This window comes from Bos indicus x Bos taurus, chromosome X, assembly GCF_003369695.1.
Source record: "Bos indicus x Bos taurus breed Angus x Brahman F1 hybrid chromosome X, Bos_hybrid_MaternalHap_v2.0, whole genome shotgun sequence".
Classification (NCBI taxonomy): domain Eukaryota; kingdom Metazoa; phylum Chordata; class Mammalia; order Artiodactyla; family Bovidae; genus Bos; species Bos indicus x Bos taurus.
This window is the reverse complement of record NC_040105.1, coordinates 86,223,064-86,237,089: the sequence shown is the minus strand read 5'-3', so window position 1 is coordinate 86,237,089 and position 14,026 is coordinate 86,223,064. Positions and strand designations below refer to the sequence as shown.

General features: G+C 41.5%; 1 protein-coding gene across 7 annotated transcripts in view; it reads left to right on the top strand.

Moving 5' to 3' along the window:
- TMEM164 (transmembrane protein 164) overlaps positions 1 to 14,026 on the top strand; it is a 179,014-nt gene that overhangs the window by 33,183 nt on the left and 131,805 nt on the right. Inside the window, exon 1 of one of the 7 annotated variants that reach the window (XM_027534780.1) lies at positions 13,415 to 13,433. The exons of the other annotated variants lie outside the window; for them this stretch is intronic. The gene's annotated coding sequence lies outside the window, so the exon portion shown is untranslated. Of the gene's footprint in view, positions 1 to 13,414; positions 13,434 to 14,026 lie in introns of those variants that run through there. 7 annotated transcript variants of the gene reach the window in all.

The following is a 14,026-nucleotide window of genomic DNA, read 5'->3' as shown; positions in this document are numbered from 1 at the left end:
ATTCAACCCAGGTCTCCCACATTGCAGGCAGATTCCTTACCAGCTGAGCCACAAGAGAAGCCCATTGCAAATTAATACCTACTTTTTATGGAAAATTTGAAAGATACAAGCGTTGGCAACATTTTTATGTAAGGGCCAGATAGTAAGTAATTTTGTCTTTGTCACTACTACTCAGATCTGCTATTGTAGCACAGAATCAGCCATGGACAGTGACAGTATAGAAATGAACATGTGTTTGTGTTCCAGTAAAACTTTATATACAAATCAGTTAGTGGGTCAGATTTGGTTTGTGGGTCATAGTTTGGTGAGTCCTGGTATGATGAATAAAAATCACCCGTAATCTTACCAGAATGTTAACATTTTTGCTTTATTTCTTTTTTCTATTCATATTGATTTACATGGTTGTGACTATATATTATATACTACCAAACTTATACCCTGATTTTGTTTTTCACATAACATTCTCCCAAACATTTTGCATGTCATTTAAAATTTGTCAGAAGTGTAATTCTTAACAGCTATATAGTACTCCATTCTATAAAGGCGATTGTAGTTTACCTAATCATTTCCTGTTATTTTCTCAGTTATAAATGACTGCAAAAAAAAAAACTGCTTTGTGCATAAATCTCTATAATTTAGATTATATTGTGTAGGCCATTTTCCTTGAAATGGAATTATAAGGTCAGGGGAAGGAATGTTTTTAAGGAGCTTAATATGGCTTTTCAAAATTGTAGTACCCATTTAATTCCCACCAGCAGCGTCGAAGAGAGCCTGTTCCATCTCGTCCTTGCTAACAGATTTTCACTAAAGCAAAATCTTTGTGAAAATGGCATCTTAATGTATTCTTTGATTATTAGAGTGGGGAAATTTTCAAAGAATTGTGTATTAGCTGTCATATTTCTTGCTTGTCTCACTCAGCCATAAATGCACCCTGGGCACTCATTCCCCCTTTTGCTTATGCAGTTTTCCCCTTTCATCCTCCAAACTCTTTTTCAAAATTCTAGTCATCTTTACAGCTTGATCCAGATTTGAAGTCATCTCCCTGTCCGTGCAGTCCTCCCTTCTTCCTCCCATTCATTTGATCTCTCTGCCCCAAGGTCCTTTTCTTACAGCCTTTATTCCTTTCTGACTTCTGTAGTTCTCTGTGTATGGACTTTCTTCCTAGGGCAGGGACTGGGTCATGCTCTCCCTTTGGCTCCCAGAACCTACCAAGGAGCTTAATATACAGAGGTCTGACTAGTCTATGAATGCTTTGTTGAAGGCTTCCTGCGGTCTGCTGCATGTGACTTCAATGACTACCCCCCCCCCCTTCAACACACACAAGAACAAGCTAACAAAAATGGGATATGGTAATTACCTGTGATTGCAGAGCTCTTTGGGATCAGTGATAAGAATGCTTTCCTCATTACTTAAGATAAGCTGTATCCCTGAGTCCTATGCATTCCTTTTTATTAAATGTGGTTCCTTAAGTTTTCCAAGAGGTGGTAAATGACAGTTTTAGCACACGTTAGGCTGTTCCTCTCTCAAGTGTATAGTGTAGTACTCCACTAGCCAATAGAAGTTTGTAGTTTGATGGAAATATTTTGTATTTGTACTCTCCAGTGCAGTAGCTGCTAGCCATGTGGGGATAGTGACATGTAGTTACTGCAAGTGAGGAACTGATTTTTTTCATTTTATTTAATTTTAAATAGTTGGAAATAGCCATGGGTAGTAGTGGCTACCATAATGGACAGTGCAGGATCATACAGAATATTGAAAGGTACAGTCCCCTTTTCTTGTATGGCTAAGAGAAGCTCAGTATTTATAATAATCTACAGCAGTCTTGACATGGTGGCTGCCTGGAATTTTGGCAAGGCAGCCCAGATCTTGGTAGAACTGTGGTGAGAGAAGAAGCTGTGAGTTTGGTTCCAAATGGAAACTGCTTCTAGTGGGAACTCTGCACTGGGCAAGGAGGGAGATGGTTGAGCAGAGGCCAAGCAGAGGCAGAGTACAGCAAGCTGGACTATCCAGAGGAGACATGTGGACTTGATATGGTCAGTAACAGGGAGCCATTAGCAATTCACGAGAAGAAGAGTGATGAGAGAGAGTGGCATCGCAAGGTTGTCTCCTCCAGGGGCATGCAAACTACTGGCAGGGATTGGGAGTTATTGGTTGGTCCTTTATTGGGTAGAGCTGGGCAGTAGTGATTCACCAACTCCATCAAAACCGAGCCCCATCAGAGAACACAAATGATTTATTTTTGCATTAGCTTCCAGTTATTTTGTGCCTTCCTGTGGCTCAGATCCACACCAGCTTCGAAGGCTTGGAGTTGGGAAGTGGGAGAGGCCACCTATGTGAGGGGAGACCAGCTGTTTGGTCACCACTAGTAAGTGCCCTTTGTGGGCCTGGCGCTTTGAAAGGTGTGTCTTGATGGCTCCTTGAACCTTCCAAGACAGCCTGGCAGCCCACCCATTCTGTTCCCACTGGTCCACTTCCTTGAAGGACCAGTGAAAATTTTCTCATTTTCTTCATTAGGAGATTTTTAATCTCATTGCTTTCTCCCTACTCAACTTTTCAACTAGGTTGAACGTTTCTACTTATTACTTCTATCTGCTCCTTACTGCCCCCACTGTGTTCCTTATTACATTGCTTATATTTTTATAACCCTGTCCTGACTTTAGCATATGGGCTTAATAACTGGTTGTCATTGTTCTCAAGATCAACCTCCTTTTAGTGAAATGATGAGGCATGTCCCCTTTATAAAATACTCAGGGAAATGGAACCATGTCGTGGTCTCGCTTGATCTAGGTCCCTAGCAATTTAAGACCTCAGCTGTAACTGCAACTCTGTTAGTTCTGTTAGAATGTGAGTTCCCACAGCCTTTATCTATCTTTTTGTAAGGAGTTGTGTATAGTCACTTCATGATGACACAATTGGATCGGATCAGTCGCTCAGTCGTGTCCGACTCTTTGCGACCCCATGAATCGCAGCACACCAGGCCTCCCTGTCCATCACCAACTCCTGGAGTTCACTCAGACTCACGTCCATTGAGTCAGTTATGCCATCCAGCCGTCTCATCCTCTGTCATCCCCTTCTCCTCTTGCCCCCAATCCCTCCCAGCATCAGAGTCTTTTCCAATGAGTCAACTCTTCGCATGAGGTGGCCAAAGTACTGGAGTTTCAGCTTTAGCATCATTCCTTCCAAAGAAACCCCAGGGCTGATCTCCTTCAGAATGGACTGGTTGGATCTCCTTGCAGTCCAAGGGACTCTCAAGAGTCTTCTCCAACACCACAGTTCAAAAGCATCAATTCTTCAGCGCTCAGCCTTCTTCACAGTCCAACTCTCACATCCATACATGACCACAGGAAAAACCATAGACTTGACTAGACGAACCTTTGTTAGCAAAGTAATGTCTCTGTTTTGAATATGCTATCTAGGTTGGTCATAACTTTCCTTCCAAGGAGTAAGCATCTTTTAATTTCATGGCTGCAGTCACCATCTGTAGTGATTTTGGAGCCCAGAAAAATAAAGTCTGACACTGTTTCCACTGTTTCCTCATCTATTTCCCATGAAGTGATGGGACCAGATGCCATGATCTTCGTTTTCTGAATGTTGAGCTTTAAGCCAACTTTTTCACTCTCCACTTTCACTTTCATCAAGAGGCTTTATAGTTCCTCTTCACTTTCTGCCATAAGGGTGGTGTCATCTGCATATCTGAGGTTATTGATATTTCTCCCAGCAATCTTGATTCCAGCTTGTGTTTCTTCCAGTCCAGCGTTTCTCATGATGTACTCTGCATGTAAGTTAAATAAACAGGGTGACAATATACAGCCTTGACGAACACCTTTTCCTATTTAGAACCAGTCTGTTGTTCCATGTCCAGTTCTAACTGTTGCTTCCTGACCTGCATACAAATTTCTCAAGAGGCAGATCAGGTGGTCTGGTATTCCCATCTCTTTCAGAATTTTCCACAGTTTATTGTGATCCACACAGTCAAAGGCTTTGGCATAGTCAATAAAGCAGAAATAGATGTTTTTCTGGAACTCTCTTGCTTTTTCCATGATCCAGCAGATGTTGGCAATTTGATCTCTGGTTCCTCTGCCTTTTCTAAAACCAGCTTGACCATCAGGAAGTTCACAGTTCACATATTGCTGAAGCCTGGCTTGGAGAATTTTGAGCATTACTTTACTAGCCTGTGAGATGAATGCAATTGTGCGGTAGTTTGAGCATTCTTTGGCATTGCCTTTCTTTGGGATTGGAATGCAAACTGACCTTTTCCAGTCCTGTGGCCACTGCTGAGTTTTCCAAATTTGCTGGCATATTGAGTGCAGCACTTTCACAGCATCATCTTTCAGGATTTGGAATAGCTCAACTGGAATTCCATCACCTCTACTAGCTTTGTTCGTAGTGATGCTTTCTAAGGCCCACTTGACTTCACATTCCAGGATGTATGGCTCCAGGTCAGTGATCACACCATCGTGATTATCTGGGTCGTGAAGATCTTTTTTGTACAGTTCTGTGTATTCTTGCCATCTCTTCTTAATATCTTCTGCTTCTGTTAGGTCCATACCATTTCTGTCCTTTATCGAGCCCATCTTTGCATGAAATGTTCCTTTGGTATACAGGGTAATTTTAAAAAAAAGAGAACAGAACAAAGCCTTCACTTCCTTCTGGTGGTTTTTGCTTTCTCTTCTTTCACTGAACCTCCCTCCATGCTCCTCTGAGGTTACCTACTGCTTGGGCTCATAACCACATTGCCTCTGATGTGTCCCCAAACTGATCTTTGCTACTGCTAAATGTCATCGTTTTCTTTTTTTTCTTTTTCTTGGATCCATATGGCAAAGTCTGACCCTTGGGATAAAATACCTAGGCGAGCAGCAGATTAAATGGGAAATCCTTCCATGAAACAAAATTCATTTAATAGTATTACCTTGTATGACAGATGGTAACTAGACTTATCCTGCTGATCATTTTGTGATGTATCAAAATGCTGGATCGCTATGTTGTCAGTTGAAACTAGTATAATATTGTAAGTCAATTGTACTTTAATTTTAAAAATGTAGGATTCAGTTCAGTTGCTCAGTCATGTCTGACTCTTTGTGACCCCATGAACCACAGGACGCCAGGCCTCCCTGTCCATCACCAACTCCCGGAGTTCACTCAGACTCACGTCCATCAAGTCAGTGATGCCATCCAGCCATCTCATCCTCTGTCGTCCCCTTCTCCTCTTGCCCCCAGTCCCTCCCAGCATCAGGGTCTTTTCCAATGAGTCAACTCTCCACATCAGGTGGCCAAAGTATTGGAGTTTCAGCTTCAACATCAGTCCCTCAAATGAACACCTAGGACTGATTTCCTTTAGGATGAACTGGTTGGATCTCCTTGCAGTCCAAGGAACTCTCAAGAGTCCCTTGAACCACAGTTCAAAAGCATCAATTCTTCGGTGCTCAGCTTTCTTTATAGTCCAACTCTCACATCCATACATGACTACTTGAAAAACCATACCCTTGACTAGATGGACCTTTGTTGGCAAAGGAATGTCTCTGCTTTTTAATATGCTGTCTAGGTTGGTCATAACTTTGCTTCCAAGGAGTAAGCATCTTTTAATTTCATGGCTGCAGTCACCATCTGCAGTTATTTTGAGCCCCCAAAATAAAGTCAGCCACTATTTCCACTGTTTCCCCATCTATTTCCCATGAAGTGATGGGACCAGATGCCATGATCTTCATTTTCTGAATGTTGAGCTTTAAGCCAACTTTTTCACTCTCCTCTTTCACTTTCATCTAGTTCTTCTTCACTTTCTGCCATAAAGGTGGTGTCATCTGCATATCTGAGGTTATTGATATTTCTCCCGGCAATCTTGATTCCAGCTTGTGCTTCCTCCAGCCCAGCGTTTCTCATGATGTACTCTGCATATAAGTTAAATAAGCAGGGTGACAATATACAGCCTTGATGTACTCCTTTCGTGATTTGGAACGCGATTGTTGTTCCATGTCCAGTTCTAACTGTTGTTTCCTGACCTGCATACAGGTTTCTCAAGAGGCAGGTCAGGTGGTCTGGTATTCCCATCTCTTTCAGAATGGATTACCTTGTAAATAAGTAATAAACATGAGCAGCTTCTATCCCCTCACCCCTGTTAGCCATGTAGCCTGAATGGGAAAGTTGATGTTTTTGTTTCTTCAGTTTGATTTTACTCGAAGGAAATTACCAAGATCAGACACACCTCTGATTGTACAGAAGTCCCCAAGATATTTGTTGCAAATTGATATCTAATAAGCCAATTTGGTTGTCCAGTTACTTGATTCTGTTTTGGTGAGTATCATTGATTTTCAACAGTTAGAGGTAGGTGAGGGCTATAACGTTCTCTCCCTACAACCAGGGTATTACAGTGAAAGCAATTCAGATCAAATTCTACCACATAAACATTTATTAATCATCAGGCAGAAAACAGACAGCCTGATTTGTATGCCCAGAGAGATTCCATCTCCTGTTGCCAACCACTGTCTTGTGAGAAAGTTTCCCTGGAGATAGATGTAACAGTATTCTAGCTATAGGATTCACCTTACTTTTCTAAAGGGCACATTCAAAACCTCCATTAAGTGTCTGTACATAAGGTTTGTTGGGACTCCTGAACCTAGTGTGTCATTCCCAAGAGGTGAAGGTCATTGGGCTGGCCAACTCTTATATTCAAGGTTTGCAAGGGTGGGAGTGCCTAAATGCTTCTAACTGGTCCAGTCATCTTGAGCACCAAGAAGTTCCCCAGTGAAATATATTTCTAATGTCCATTGATCTAATTAACAAACCATTTGAAGGATTTCATAGAAGCATTTGAGTATAGCTTTTTATCCATTAAAAAAAGTTATAGTTTACATACAGTGCAATTCACCCTTTTTATTATAGGGTTTTGCAAGTTTTGACAAGTATATACCATAATCAAGATAGAGAATGCCTTCATCACCCCCTCCCCAATTTCCCCATGACTTGCTTGAGGGATTAAAAAAAAGCTTTATTGAGATATCATTTAGGTACCATACTGTTCACCCACTTAAAGTGTACAATTAATGATTTTTGATATATTACAGTATTTTTTATATTGTGATAAAAATATATATAATGAAATTTGCCATTGTAACCATTTTGAAGTGCATAGTTCAGTGGCATTATGTTGACAACGTTCTGCCACCATCGCCACTATCTATTTACAAAACCTTTTCATCACTTCAAATATAAACTCCTTACCATTAAGCATTAAACAGTAAGTCCCTCTTTTCCCCTCCCCCAGCCCCTGGGAACCACTGTTCTATTATCTGTCTCTGTGAATATGCCTATCTTGCTACCTCATATAAGTGGAGTCATATAATGTTTGTCCTTTTGTGTCTGGCTTATTTCACTTTGCACAATGTTTTTAAGGGTCATGCATAATGTAACATGTCATTCTTTTTTAAGGCTGAATGATACTCTGTTTTATGGATATACCACATTTTGTTTATTCATCTGTCTGTGGACACTTGGATTATTTCCCTTTGGCTATTGTGAATAATGTTGCGATGAACATTGACTTGCAAGTATCTGTTTAGTCTCTTTTTTAAAGTTCTTTGGGGTATGTACCTAGGAGTGAAATTGCTGGATCACATGGTTATTCTATATTTAGCTTTTTGAGGAACTGTAGAACTCTGTTCCACGGCAGCTGAACTATTTTGCATTCCCACCAGTAATAGACCAAGGTCCCAATTTTTCCACCTTCTTGCAATCACTTATTTTATAATTTAAAAAATTATGGCCATCCTAGTAGGCGTGAAGTGGTATCTCATTGTGGTTTTGTGTTGTATTTCCCTAATAACCAATGATGTGCTCATTGGCCATTTAATGTCTTCTTTGGAGAAATATCTGTTCAAGTTCTTTGCCCATTTTAAAAAACTGGATAGTTTGTCTTTTCCTTGCTGAATTCTTGATTGTGGGCTTTGATTAGAGATCTCAGTTTCGAACTGAACAACATTCATTGATTTGCACTCCAGGTAAGTTATGGTAGCTCTGAAGGAGAGAGCAGACAGAATAACTCTCTGTTTCTGGTACCCAACAGCAGTTATCAACCTTGTTGTCCCATATGCCACCCATTATCCCTTCTTCAAAATAGCCGTGAGTTGTAGTTAATCACCCCTTGAGTGTGTATTCTCGGTTAGGGTTTTTCAGATGTTAACAGTGAGGTACTGGTAAAACACTTAAAGTCCTGATTTATAGCATTTTCCAATTTGCATGGTCCTTTTCAAGTTACCAGTCTGCCCTCATTAAACTAACAGGGAAGGATGCACAGAATCAACTCTTGCTAGCTAGTGCTACTGGGTTTCCAGCATAGCACTAAATGTTAATTAACTGTCCTACAGTGTAGAAAACTAATAAACACACATATCACAGTGTCTATGCTGAAAGTATTTTAAATTAAATTGCAGACATTATAACTGAAATTAAATGAAAATGATTTTCAATTACAACTCCTTCAGAATAGCTACCATTTGTTGAGTGCATCATATGCTTGACATGTTCCAAGTGTTTGGTACAGAATCATCAGTCAACAGAGGAGGAAACTTAAAACAAGTTTAGAGTAGCCTGAGACTTGAACCTGGACTCCAGAGCCACTGTGTTTGACCTCTGTGTACACTGCCTTCTGTCACATTCATGGGATATACATACTGAGTGTTGACTTCCATTAACAGAGTAGAATGGCTTTCTTGTAAAAGAGACCCTTCTGTGGTACTCTTTCCCTTCTAGCCACTTCAGAACCTACAAATCAGAGATGCAAACCAATGCCATGCTGGTACTACCTTCCAATGAACTGCAGAGGGTTAAAAATATCCTTTTCTTGATTGCAAAAAAAAAAAAAGCCCCAAACAGAAAAATAGGCCCATGTTTTGTAAGAAAAACGGCAAAAAAGAAAGTGAAAATCCTCCATAATCCTATCTACTGAAGATAATCATTGATGGCTTGCATTTATTCTTTCAGATCTTTTATCTTTTTTTTTTTTTTTAACAAAACTGGGTTGATTCCTTACAATCTGAAACTTTCCTCACTGGGCAGTAGAGTTGGATGCCAGTGCATGTAGCACGACTTCATTCCTTTTAATTGCTGTATAGTGTCTATGATGAAAAAGAAGCATAAGGGATTTTGAAGGGCTGATTTTCTCTTTAATTAGTTTGCATTGCAGCACAGTTGCTTTACAATGCTGTGTTAGCTTCTATTGCATAGCAAAATGAATCAGCCATATGTATACATATGTTTGTTGTTTGGTTGCTAAGTTGTGTCTGACTCTTTTGCAATCACATGGACTGTAGCCCCATAGGCTCCTCTGTCCATGGGATTTTCCAGGCAAGAATACTGAAGTGGATTGCCATTTCCTTCTCCAGCATATACATATGTCTGCTCCCTGTACCTGCTCCCTTTTGAACTTCCCTCCATTTTAGGTCACCACAGTACATTAAGTAGAGTTTCCCTGTCCTATACACATGTCCCCATCTGTTGTCTATTTTACACATAGTATCAGTAGAGTACATGTGTCAATCCCAATCTCCCAACCCCTCTTTCCCCTTTGGTATCCATACTTTTGTTCTCTGTGTCTGTGTCTCTATTTCTGTTTTGCATATAAGGCCATCTATACAATTTTTCTAGATTCCACATATATATGGGTTAGTATTCAATATTTGTTTTTCTCTTTCTGACTGAAGGGCTATTTTGAAGAAGGGATAATAGGTGACTCAGGGGATAATAGGTGATTCATGGGATGAAAAGATTGATAACTGCAATTGGGTACCAGAAACAGAGTGCTTTTCTGCCCGCTCCCTCCTCCAGAGTTACCACAACTTACCCAGAGTGATAAGATGCAACTCAATTAATGTTGCTAAGAGTTCCAGGAAAACTCTTCAATAAACTAAGCTGCTCAGGGATAATTGTGAGATAAGACTAAATATCAAAATCTTTCACAAGTCTTTAGGATTTTGCAGCTCTGATCTTTGAAACCCTATTTGGAATCTCTTCAACTCCAGAAGGACTCAGTCTGAGTTTGGGAAACCTGTTTTCAAAGCAAGACAACCTTTTAATTTCTCATCATCTCTTGCTCCGGAGAAGGCGATGGCACCCCACTCCAGTACTCTTGCCTGGAAAATCTCATGGACGGAGGAGCCTGGTAGGCTGCAGTCCATGGGGTCGCTAAGAGTCAGACATGACTGAGCGACTTCACTTTCACTTTTCACTTTGATGCATTGGAGAAGGCAATGGCAACCCACTCCAGTGTTCTTGCCTGGAGAATCCCGGGGACGGGGGAGCCTGTTGGGCTGCCGTCTCTGGGGTCGCACAGAGTCGGACACAACTGAAGCGACTTAGTAGCAGCAGCAGCAGCAGCATCTCTTGCTCATTTTACAAAGATGGCCACCATCAGATTTTTTTGTTGTTGTTCTGACCTGTTGGTTCTCTGTTATTCTCCATGGTTGTCACTGTTTTTGTGTTGTCCTTGGTCTAGGCACTTGTCACTAGCAAAGGTATTGACTTTAGCAGGCATGGCACTTATGATTTTTTTTTTTTTTTATTTTGCATCTGGGAATTGATGGGAGGAAATAAGGTTATGGAGGGGAAGGTTTAGCCTGAAAGTGGTTAAAGTGTCTGACAGCCATTATTAAGTGGCTGTCAAAATAGAATGCTTTACTCTCCAGTGTGGGAATTAAATAATCCAAGAGTGATAAGCTCTCAGTTGCCATCTGTCAGTTTGTGATGCTGCTCGCTTGTTCTACTTAACACTGAACGCTGACCTCACATGCTACTTGGAGAAACTTGGAGGAAGATAAGATGCTCATATGGTATAAAGTAAGCTGACTGAAGGCCTGTCAAGAGAGATGGGCTAAAGGCCAGTGGTATCCATTTATCATGATTTGTCTATCTCATACTTTATTCTCCTTTCCTGTCTATCTCAGGGAGCTGACAGCATGGTGTTTTTGCCTTTTTATTTATTTTTTTGTTAGTTGCTCAGTCATGTCCAACTCTTTGCAACCCATGGACTGTAGCCTGCCAGACTCCACCATCCATGGGATTTTCCAGGCAAGAATACTGGAGTGGTTTGCCATTTCATTCTCCAGGGGATCTTCCCTACTCAGGGATTGAACCCTGAGTCTCCTGCATTGCAGGCGGCTCTTTACCATCTGAGCCACCAGGGAAGCCTTATTAAAGTACTAAAGTTTTTCCTCTTTAAAACATACTTGGATTCTTTTTACCAGTTTAAAAAGGTCAGTTTAGTAGGCACTGAGGGCTAAAGCCTATGTTGAGGTCAGATGCTATCTTTTTTCTTAATTATGAAGGTTAAAATACGGGTGTTGGAAGCTCATGAATGGACATATTATTGACTTTCAAATTACATGCAAAGCCTCAGACTTGGGCATATATATTTTACTGTGCCTTTGGATCCATATCACCTTCAAAGGCAAACCACTCCAGGCCCGCTGTGCTGGGGTGGGAGGGGACAGTAGCCATGAACTGTGCAGGGGACTTTGCCTCCCTGCCTTAGGCTGACCGGACTGGGAGTGGCCACCTGTCCCCCAAACAGCCAGTGGGTCACCTGGGGTGCAGTATGAGCTTGATAAGATGAGCTGGGCCATTCAGTTTCCTCTCCTAGGAAATTAGAATTGGGAAGCTGAGAGACTAAATAAGACAGTTTGCAGCTGGGACTGGAGAAGGCAATGGCACCCCACTCCAGTACTCTTGCCTGGAAAATCCCATGGGCGGAGGAGCCTGGTAGGCTGTAGTCCATGAGGTCGCTACGAGTTGGACACAACTGAGCAACTTCACTTTCACTTTTCACTTTCTTGCATTGAAGAAGGAAATGGCAACCCACTCCAGTGTTCTTGCCTGGAGAATCCCAGGGATGGGGGAGCCTGGTGGGCTGCCATCTATAGGGTCGCACAGAGTCGGACATGACTGAAGTGACTTAGCAGCAGCAGCAGCAGCTGGGACAAGAGCCAAAAGATGACAGGGAGGGGAGCAGGCATGTCAGGCCAAGTCCAAGCTGGTGCTATGAGGAGAGAGAAGCCACGAGGAAACAGTAAGAGGAGGAGAGATGCCCTGAGAGACAGGGTAGCTCTTCCTCGTAACCACCTTGGACCTAGAACCGCCTTCCAGATCGCCTAAGGCCAAGCATTATCCCACACAGATTCTCATGGAATACCTGTTTTCTTACCATAAACCTCTATTTTGTTGAGTCAACTTGAGTAGGACTGTTTTCTTTCAGTAAAAATGGTCAGACCAACACTTGCCTTTCCATTTCTTGATAATAGCGAGAAAAAAAAATAGAAGTGTTAGTGAAGATGTAGATAAATTGGAACACTTGTACACTGTTGATAAGAATGCAAAATGGTGCACTGGTATGGAAAACAGTATGGAGATTCCTCAAAAATAGAACTGCCATATGAGCCAGCAATTACTTACCACTTCTGGGTATTTAGCTGAAAGAACTGAAATCAGACTTTTGAAAAGATACCTAGCCAACCAGTGTTCTTAAAGCACTATTCAGAGTAGCCAAGATATAGAAACAACCCAAATGCCATTCAACGATGGATGAATGGATAAAGAAAATATAAAAATGCACAGTGGAACTATTCAGTCTTAAGAAGGAGGAAATCCTGTCATATACCATGATATATGGGTGAACCTTGAGGATATTATGATTAGTGGAGTAAGCCAGTCAAAGAAGGACAAATACTGCATGATTCCACTTACATGAGGTATTTAGCTAGTCAACTTCATAGAATCAGAGTAGAATGATGGTTACTAGAACCTGGGAGGGATGGGTTACCAGGGCCTGGGAGATTGCTAATCAGTGAGCATAGAGGTTCAATTATACAAGATGAACAGTTCTAGAGCTCTGTTGTATGACATTTCACTATAGTTGACAATACTCTCTTGTACATTTAAAATTTGTTAGGGGAATAGATCTCATGTTAAATGTTCTTACCACAATAAAATAGACCAGATCTAGGTCCACAATTGTAGATTTGGGGCTGAATCAACAACAGTTGGTTAACATTTAGGCTTTTAGGGTTAACAGGAACTGCTGAAGACTCTTCTGGGTATTATGAGGAACAGTGGAAAAAAACAGATACCTGATTATTTCTTTCAGGCTCAGTGCTGACGTTATGGGTTTTAAATCTGTGTTCCTGGCAAACAGTGAAAATGAAAAGAGGCAGGGATTCTGACTGCTCATTTATCACCTCACATCTCTCAACCAACAGGGGGCCTTCTTTATCCTATTTAACCTCTCAGTAGAATATTTGCCTTTCATTTATTCCTCTTTCCAGTCAACTCTTGATTATTCATGTAATAGAGGAAAACATTAATGTGAGTCAGAGAAGACCGCCCCACCTTGGCCTCTCTTCTCTGCCACAGCAGCACAGAGTTCCAGAAATGGAAACCAACCATCAGGAGAGGTAAGGAGGCTGAGCAAGTTGGGGCAGGGCCAAGCAAATTAACATTGTTTCTCTTCCCACTTCTATACCTTCCTTCTAAATGGTCTCTGTTGAGTTCCTTTTCTGGTGCCAGGAGGAGATTGCTGGAAAGGCAATGCCATCTGCTTGGATTAAAGTAAAAATATGGGATTTTTAAAAACTAAAGTATAGCTGGGGGCACGTTGACTGGGATGCTGTTTTCTTCTCTTGTGTCCATTTTGCCTTCAGTCACTGTCTCACATCAGATCACCCAGCCTTCTGATTGGCAACTGGTATTCTCAGTTCAGGGCTTCCCTGGTGGCTCAGCTGGTAAAGAATGTGGCGCAGTGCAGGAGACCTGGGTTCAATCCCTGGGTTGGGAATATCCCCTGGAGAAGGGAATGGCTACCCACTCCAGAATTCTGGCATGGAGAATTCCATGGACTTTATAGTCCATGGGGTCGCAAAGAGTTGGACATGACTGAGTGACTTCACATTCTCAGTTCAGGGGTGGGGACTCAGCTGGCTAGAATTTCCACAGTGGAGTTTTTCAAGGTTTGGTTTTTAAACCATTTGCGTCAGAGTTACCTTGGATG